Source organism: Thamnophis elegans, chromosome 2 (assembly GCF_009769535.1).
Source record: "Thamnophis elegans isolate rThaEle1 chromosome 2, rThaEle1.pri, whole genome shotgun sequence".
Classification (NCBI taxonomy): Eukaryota; Metazoa; Chordata; class Lepidosauria; order Squamata; family Colubridae; genus Thamnophis; species Thamnophis elegans.
The window spans coordinates 120,505,144-120,514,682 of record NC_045542.1 but is presented as its reverse complement, the minus strand read 5'-3'; the positions used below and the strand labels follow the sequence as shown (position 1 = coordinate 120,514,682).

The 9,539-nt window shown below is 39.9% G+C and overlaps 1 long non-coding RNA gene across 1 annotated transcript in view; it reads left to right on the top strand.

The window, feature by feature from the left end:
• LOC116503151 overlaps nucleotides 1–9,539 on the top strand; it is an 87,806-nt gene that overhangs the window by 26,860 nt on the left and 51,407 nt on the right. The gene's annotated exons all lie outside the window — the stretch shown is intronic.

The window sequence follows — 9,539 nt, the reverse complement described above, 5'->3', positions numbered from 1 at the left end:
CCAAGGCCAAGGCTAAGGAATGCTTGCCATTTATATATATATTTAAATTACAACCTTATGTCTCTTCTTCAGCACTGCCTAGCCAGCCAGTGCATTAGATTCAGCGTGGGATGGCCACAAAGGAGATGATGCCAAGATAAGAGACTGAGGGAACAGCAGCATTGTTGTCACAGGCAACTGGAAACTGATGGAGGAATGGGTTAGTCAGAGGAGCTAGGAGTAGTCACATCAGCCCCCTTCAAAATCTACAGTGTCTCAGCTTCAGAAGAGATTCCATTCTAAGATTAGTAAGTGCCATAGTACCAGCTTCCATCAAAGTGTCAGGTAAATGTTCCCACAAAATGTTGCAAGGAAAAAAAAAACAATAATTCATGTTTAAGTGACAGGTTGTCCCGCTTCTCTCTAGTTTTTGAAATCACTGTTTGCCTGTTTCGTGTGAGAGAGATTGAATTATTATAATTCTGTATCAACTGATATTTGTACAAATGACAGTATAAAATAATATTAAAATTGTTACTGAGATTTCATATAACAGATTGTTACTGGTTGTTATAGCAAAAACATCTTTAAAATGTTAGGTGAATTCCTCTTTGTGTGGTCCATGATGGTCTCTGAACTGGGTAGTATTCTTGCAGAATTTGATTACCAAACTTTATTTAGTTTGGAAATGAAATGTTTGCAAGAAAAGAAAACCACCAAGCCCAGAGAGCACCATCAACCCTGAGATCCAATATTCTCTTTGATCAAATTCCTTTTTCTTTCCTTTATATGATATCTAAGTAGCTTACATGAATGATAGTTAAAACACACTATTATAAGAGACATAACTTGGTATTTAACAGCTGTCTCCAGTACTGTCTTTAATAATACAACATGATGTTACAATGCTAGATCCCAGAACATCTGATCGTCCTCATAAGAAACTTACATACACATGAGAAAGAGGATGACCAGCAACAAAGTGGATGGATTCAGTTACAGAGGCGATAGGTGTGCCATTGGAAGACATGAAAGAAAATATTAAGGATAGACTGTCATGGAGAAAAATCTGTCTATGTGTTCACTAGGAGTTTTGATGACTCCTTGACTTGATGTCTTGACTTGATCAATCAATCAATCATGCTAGATTATATTCTTTTCATATAGGGCATCCAATTACACTGCTATATCAAACATTCTTCTTATATGAATGCTTTAATATGACCAGAGGAAACCGAAATCAGTGAAATATATCAAAGTTGAGGAACAGCTCATTTGAAGCAAAAATTATGACCTTTTAGTAAACAAAAACATAATGGAAAATGCTCTAAACAGAACAAAAATGTTGTGCACTGATTCACATGAATAATAGGACTCCCTAACTGGAGCTAAAAGGGGGGGGAGGATGTTTCAGGGAATATTAGCAAATCGTCATCCATGTTGCTCCACAAATTTGTGTTTAGTTGTGTCTCAAAGTTTGTGTCAAAGAAGAATTTCAATTGTCAATTTTCACAGATTCATACATTGAAGTGGTCTCCTACCTCCCACTCTAATATCAAAGGGGGCCCACAAAAGTCTTTTTTCCTATTAAATAAACAAGCCAATTGAAGCCACAGTTCTGCTATTCTTAGCTGCTTTATTATGTCATTCTCAGGGGCATCCCGTCCAGTGGTGGGATTTAATTTTTTTTAACTGGTTCTGTGGGCGTGGCTTGGTGGGCATGGCAGGCTTGGTGGGTTTGGCTTGGTGGCCGTGGCAGGGGAAGGATACTGTAAAATCTCCATTCCCATCCCACTCCAGGGGAAGGTTACTGCAAAATCCCCAATCCCTCCCAATCATCTGGGACTCAGCTGGGATTCAGGAGGCAGAGAATAGATGAGGGCGGGGCCAATCAGAGGTAGTATTTACCGGTTCTCCGAACTACTCGAAATTTCCGCTACCAGTTCTCCAGAACTGGTCAGAACCTGCTGAATACCACCTTTGATCCTGTCCCAGGAACAAGGGCAGAGAGCAAACATCCAGCAATTACTTGCAGCAATGGTGCCTTTGTTGTATCTTTACAGAAGAAAATCAAATCCTTGTTGACTTTTTATTTAAAATATACCTACTCTCAAACATGCAATCTTCACAGGGGGTCTCTGACAACACCAGTCCTGGATATTTTGGCCAAGCCATAATCAAAATATTACATTTTCAGGTGCTAAAAAAAGAAAGCAATAGCAATAGCAGTGGACTTATATACCGCTTCATAGGCCTTTCAGGCCTCTCTAAGCGGTTTACAGAGAGTCAGCATATTGCCCCCAACAATCTGGGTCCTCATTTTACCCACCTCGGAAGGATGGAAGGCTGAGTCAACCCTGAGCCAGTGAGATTTGAACCGCTGACCTGCTAATCTAGCAGTAGCCTGCAGTGCTGCATTTAACCACTGCGCTACCTTGGCTCCTAACGAAAGGATAAATCCTAACGAGGTCATGTTCACAATGCTTGTTGAACATGAAAAATGGAGAACAAAATTTCATTTGGTAAAAAAGCTTAAAAGTTTTTTTTTTAAAGTAATGCCAATTTTTGTTGGATATTTCTATATCCTATTATGCTGTTTATACTTAGGAGTTTTCTGAGTTCTTTGTCCTTCAGAGAGGCCCTTGAAGTGTTCTCTCCCTCTCTCCCTCCCTCCCTTTCCCTCTCCTCCCCCCTCTGTCTCTGTCTCTATCTCGTTTTATGGCAGCATCTATCTCCCACAAAACAGTGAGGAGGGAAAAATATTAAAAAAACTAACCTCTTCAGTCTGGAGTAGCACATGTATTTCAATCCTATTTATTTCCTGAAACAGAAGTTGACCCAGAGAAATGTCAACAGGGTAGCATTCTGTATAATATCCTCTGGCCGCTTTCCTTGTTGTCTAGCACCATGTCAGGCATATTGTAAGAATCCTAGGTTGTCATCAAGAGAGCTAAAGCTAGCAATTTTCTGAGACAAAAGACAAGGTGTTTCATTCATGTCTAGAATTCAAACATTCTCATGTGAATCTTTAAAACTAGGAAAGAACAAAAAGTGTGCGTGTGGTCTGTCTGTCTGTCTGTGTGTGTATGCAAATGCTGCTATATATATATATGAATGAACCCAATATTCAATTCTTAGACCTCTTCAACTCATAAAAGGAAACCAAAGAGATTCTTGTCTCCACAGCGTTTCTAAAAAAGTAACGCCTATTTTTTTTCCTTTAAACTGACAAACAAGGCCACATGCCTGTTGTGAGTTTCCTGTGAATGGGCACGTGTTACAGTGAAAAGGAAATTGTGTGCTGTGGTTGTATTAAAAAAATCAGCAAGAGGCAACTCACTGTTTGGAAATCTGACCTTAAAAGTCCAAATGAATAACCATAATATTTCATATCATCATCTGCCATTTGTAGCAACATTAATAGAGGAAATAATTCAGTTCCAGGGGCTTAATCTGGTTCCCTGGTTGAGATAAATTGACATTGGTCTGTTAAGTTGGTGGAAATGATATTGATCTACACTTGGGGATTCTGTCAACCACTTCAGCGTAGGAGTAGTGAAGGCAGAGGTAACATTAGCAAAAATAATGCAACAACCATCAGCAGATAAAAGAGACACCAAAGCGTGTGAGGATGAGACTTATTTATTTATTTATTTATTTTATTTCTCTTTATTTGTATGCCGCCCTTTTCCCTGGGGGGACTCAGGGTGGCTCACAGTTCAAAAAGGGGGGGGGGGGAGGACAAACAATTTTCCGACATGAAGACAGTACAACATATTAAAAGAAAACACAACAGTCACACAATTCGGGTGGGGTTAGAATCTTAACCCCAGGCCAGCCGGGATAGCCAGATCTTTAAAGCAGCGCGGAAGGACTGGAGGGTGGTGAGGGTCCGAATTTCCATGGGGAGTTCGTTCCAGAGGGTCGGAGCAGCCACCAAGAAGGCTCTCCTCCGGGTAGTTGCCAGTCTGCACTGGCTGGAAGATGGTATTCGGAGGAGGCCTAATCGATGCGATCGTATCGGTCTAGTGGACTTCAAATAGCCCTGATTCTTTAGGGCATAAGAGGGGACAAAGGGAAACTCTGGCAGGCTTTCAAGATTCTCTCATGATAGTTACAACAATCAAGTAGTATTCCAGTAGTCTATGTGATATCTGTTTCCCGATCTGGCCTACCTGAAAGGGCTGAGAATATGTGCATATTCAGCCACACCAAGAAAAGGCAGAGTTTCCAAAACAGGGAGAAGCTGTAGCTATTTAACAAGCACAATCAAGTATCCCACAGAGTATGATTAACTGAAACTATGGGGAAGTGTAACTAGGGCATTGCACTTGATAATTACCTATACTGGAAATTATCCAAGAAACAGTGGCTACTATTTGTTCTCCCTCATGCCACAATCCAAGCAAGTTGTCCATGAGCTCCATCTTCTCTTAATGAAGATTCAGAAAAGTGGATTATCTGTTCATTACATAACTGAATTAGTCTCATATTTCTCGAAGGTTGGTCTCTGACTGAAGATCAATAGTTCTGGCCAAAGCATCACCGTAACTGAACCCTGGACTTCATGAGATTCAGTCATTTATTTCAGGATTAAAATGCACATCTAAATAGATATGCGACTCCTCTTCTAAGCTCAACTCATTCTACATGGAGCAAATCCAGGGCATATCCAGACTGTTTAAGCGGCTCCTGTTTTATCCTCATTCCAGCTTGACTTTAAACTAATAGGAAAAATCCTATCTGGATTGAAGTATTTTGGCAACAGTTTGTAAGATATTCAACCTAGACTGAGGGCTACTAGTCCTTCTGTGGACTAATGACTGTTGCAGGAAGTGAAGATTGATAAGAGGGAAATGTTGTCCATTTTGGACCTTCAGTAATGGTTGCCGGTCCTGATGACAGGCTTAAAAATAAGTCTTGACTTGTTCCCAAGCAATTGTACCAAATCTTATCTAAAAACAAATTATGCAGATAATTGTACAATCTGAGACACAGACTACTGAAATAATTGGAATTCAGGTGTATGCCACCATTTTTTTGAGTGTGTGTCTGTGTGTTTTGTATGCATTTGTATGTAGTACTATCCATTGTGGAGATCTCCTGGAACTGGGACATTCTTTCTAAGCATTTTGATAGGCAAAGTCAGCAGGAATAAGCAGGAAACCAGTTATCAGTCTGGTGCTAATCTGCAATATACCTTAAACAACATCATGGAGGTATGTTGTGCGGGACTTTCAGTGTCTTCTTTCATTTCTGCAGGATGGAGATAGGACCTAACTGGATAGATCCAAAAATCAGTGTGATTTCATTGTAGTTTATCTTCAAAATGGAGAGAACAAATATGGCAACCACAAAAGTATTCCTCATGGAAAATACAGAAAGAATATTTGAGGGGAGGAGAATAGAAACATGGCTTTGCAGCAAAAGCTTCCACAGAAAGAGTCCTTCAAGAAGAATGCCTTGTTGAAATTCCACAAAGCTTGATAGATTTCCTCCATAAACCACCCTACCTGGCACCCTCCAGATATTTTTGACACTGCTGCTCCCAGAGTTCTCAACTAGCTACCTGGAGTACTTTGCAGTCCCAATTTCTTGTAGAAACAGTGTTTTTCAAACTTGATAAGTTTAAAGATGTGTGGACTTTAACTCCCAGAATTCCCCAGCCAGTATGGAGCCCACACATCTTGAAAATGCCATGTTTGAAAAACACTGATGAAGAAGGTCACATACCAAGGAAGGGACTATGACCACCTTATAGAATTCTTTTTTGCTTCCCTTTTATCTGCTGAAAAAGAAAAGGCAGCAAAATAAAAATTGCAAAAAGTGTAGGCATCACCCTCCCACTAGTACTGAACGTGAAAACAAACCATTGTTGCAGAGTGATGGTTGTAGCAAAGAATAAGCTAAGCCATGCCTGAGAAACCTACATGAGATTGCCATTGTATTTCAGTTTGTATTTGGACTGAAGAAGGAAAAGTCTGATATAGCTGAACAAGTAAGCTGCAAAGTATTACCAAGAATGGTATTTACTGCATAAGTTATTCCCCTCCCCCTTCCTATATCTAGATGAGAAACCATTTGGAAAGCATATCCAGTTATAGGTCACAAGTGGTTGCCGAGAGACACGGATGAAAATAATTCTACTTACATAATGTTCTTAATCTATTGGCTATTGTGGTTTCCTATTGGCTAAGCTAATTGAAGGACTGCTGCTTTGGATTCAGTGAAGTAGGAGGGGTTTTTATAAGAAAGAAACGCTGTCAGCTATTAGTTTCCCTTGACTAAAGAAGAGATTTCAAAAAATACATAAGGACATAGTGGGTGCTCCCAAATTGAGAATATTTTTTTTAAAATAAATAAAATTCCAAATTTATTGTATGTATGCATGTATATATGTATGTATGTATTCCCTTTTCTATTCTGAAAATTCTTTCAGTGTAGAAAGTGTACTGAGATCAAAGGTGGTATTCAGCAGGTTCTGATCAGTTCTGGAGAACCGGTAGCGGAAATTTTGAGTAGTTCAGAGAACTGGTAAATATCACCTCTGACAGGCCCCACCCCTATCTATTCTCTGCCTCCTGAGTCCCAGCTGATTGGGAGGAAATGGGGATTTTGCAGTAACCCTCCCCTGAAGTGGCGATTTTACAGTATCCTTCCCCTGTCATGCCCACCAAGCCATGCCCACAGAACCGGTAATTAATTTTTTTGAATCCCATCACTGACTGAGATAGTTTTGGGGCATATAATCTGAGTTCAAATTTATTGCACGACTGAATTGGGGGCAGCGTTTCTTCCAACTATGTAGCACTGGATAATGTTAGTTGTAACTTTCTACTTTGCCAAGAAGAAGGAAGAAAAAAAGAAGAGAAAATCCCGCCACCAGCCTTTCACTATTAGTAGAACAAAGTTAATATTAGAAAATTAGTATTTTTAACATTTGGCGGAAATTTTTTTTGAGTAATAAATGATGCACAGATAAACCTTCAAAACATGCTCAGAAATACCACGTTTCTAAACTTATCCAACTACTTTTGCTTTCAGGTCATCACAGTGGAAGCAACAGCCCTTAGTTTTAAAAGCTGCTAATTCATACAGCATATTAAAATGCAATCCTGGGCATCCTTACAGGGAATTATATGACAGCTCTGTACTGTAATAGCCCAGAGACTGACCTGCAAGACCTCAGATGAACTGCCATATTATATATACAAATAAAAGGTATTAGTGAAGCAGACTAGCATGCTAATACCCCCTTCCCAGATTTGCAAGATGGGTGTAATATTCCTGATCCTAACTGACATGATCAATGAATGGATGCAGTTTTGAATTGGACTCTATGAGAGGCAGAGAAGACTGAAGGAGAAAAAAATCAGTCACATCATGATGTCACATGACAGTGTTTAAGTATTCTGGCTGGTTTATCTGCATTGGGGGAGATTTAGAGTAAAATTGATGCATTTTTAATCTATTATTTTTTTTAAAGAAAAGAGACAAACCCGGGGGCCTCAGCCTCTGGGCACCCCTAAGCTGGCCCAGGAGATTGTAGACCATCTATAGCCAGAAAGTGAGTTATTCACCCTTGGAATATTTAAATAAAGTTTGAAATTCAGAAACATGGTCTTGGTAGTTATTACAAATTAAATGCCATCCAATGAAATCCTTGCATTGCACATTAAAGCGCTGTGTTTCCTTCATTTCATAAGTCCATGTGTGCCTTTTTCCTGCTTCATCTCTGCACCTTTCCCATTTTTGTCAAGCTGCCATTTCCCCCACATACAACCACTATATGGTTGCTTGGTTGATTAGAATACAGGCCAAATTTGCCAGAGACCCAATTTTAATAAGGAAGAATGGGATGAGATCAGGGGCAGGTTCCGGCAGTCACTACTGCTGGTTTGCTTGTGGCTGCGCCCCACACACACCCCTGATGCGTGCTGTGTACGCATGCACAATGCAATAAAAATAGCTCTGCTCATGTGCAGAAGCAAAAATACAAGAACATGTTCCGGGGGCGTGGCAGGCCTGGGTCGCTGCTTGTTCCAGTGACCCAGGCCGCCAAACCACTACAGAATGCTTTTTCCCAAGCAGACCAACTTTTTTCTTTCTTTTTTTTTTCCTTTTTAAGTGGGAGTTCCTGATCACATACATATGACTTGCAGAAATTTTTGGAATGCAGTTTTAATCGCACGTTTATTATTGTACTCTGACATAGTGCTTCCTCTACTGAAACTCTTCTCCGAAATATTAATGTAAATGCAAATTCTAGTTATTTGACTCATCTGTTTCTTGTTTGCTAGCAAGACAACCACCAAATAATGCATGTAATTGGAAGTAAGCACAAAAACTAGGCCATCTTTTATCGGGTGATAAGCTAGTTTTAACTTCCTTTGCCAACTGGCAAGGACAATTTCACCTTTCTCTCCCTACCTGCATTCTTTTTTTCTGGACCATTTATGTTGACTGTCGCTTTCCTCCATAATATTCCTTGTCAGTCTACTTCCCCGCCCCCCGATGCAGTATCCGTAACAGTCTTTTCCTCTTTCTTTATATAGATTGTTGATGTCAGAGAAGAGCAGGCAGGGTTGTGGGCGGGTGGAGTTAAGCACATAATCAGCTTAGAGTTGTTACGTTGACACAAATGGTCCAAGTTCAACCCTTCTTAAATTCCATTGACCCTTATCTGGTACAAATTTAGTACTGAACTTTAGTTGACTAGATTCTTATGTATAGGTTTGAGCAGTAAATGTTTGGACTTCAACTTAAATGTATGATCCTGTTCTTTTGCAACTGACAGTTGGAAATGGCTATGCAATTTAGTCCTAGGCAGTGGCCCAGGAGGCCAGCATTCTAAAATCTTTTGGGCAAAGGCACAACTAGCTGCAATTTGAGGTGCAAGGATACACAGGCAAATTAGGTCTGAAAAGTCTTCCAATATCCATTAGAGCCGAGGTGGCGCAGTGGTTAAATGCAGCACTGCAGGCTGCTTCAGCTGACTGCAGTTCTGCAGTTCGGCTGTTCAAATCTCACCGGCTCAGGGTTGACTCAGCCTTCCATCCTTCCGAGGTGGGTGAAATGAGGACCCGGATTGTTGTTGGGGGCAATATGCTGACTCTGTAAACTGCTTAGAGAGGGCTGAAAGCCCTATGAAGCGGTATATAAGTCTAACCGCTATTGCTGTTAGCTGTTGAGAACTGAAATGAAGACAGAGCTTCGAATAACAAACGTTGTTTCATGGAAACCCTAACAATACCTCTCTAAAAACTGTTATGCTTTCCTGAAATGGTTAGGGAAAAAATACTGGAGACTTTGTCCCAAATAAAGCTTCTTCAAACAGGTTTAATAGAAGCCTATCTCTAGATGTGCCTGTATGTATTTCTTTCTTTCAATTCATATCTGTCTTTTTTCTTTAAATGAAATCAATATACTAGTAAGTTTGAATGAAGTGGTATATAAATTCATTCCATAAATAACTGGAATTAATATATTTGGATATTCATTTATATGAACGTTATTGAACTTAAATACCTGGCTGAAGTAATGTATCTCCTAAAAGTAAG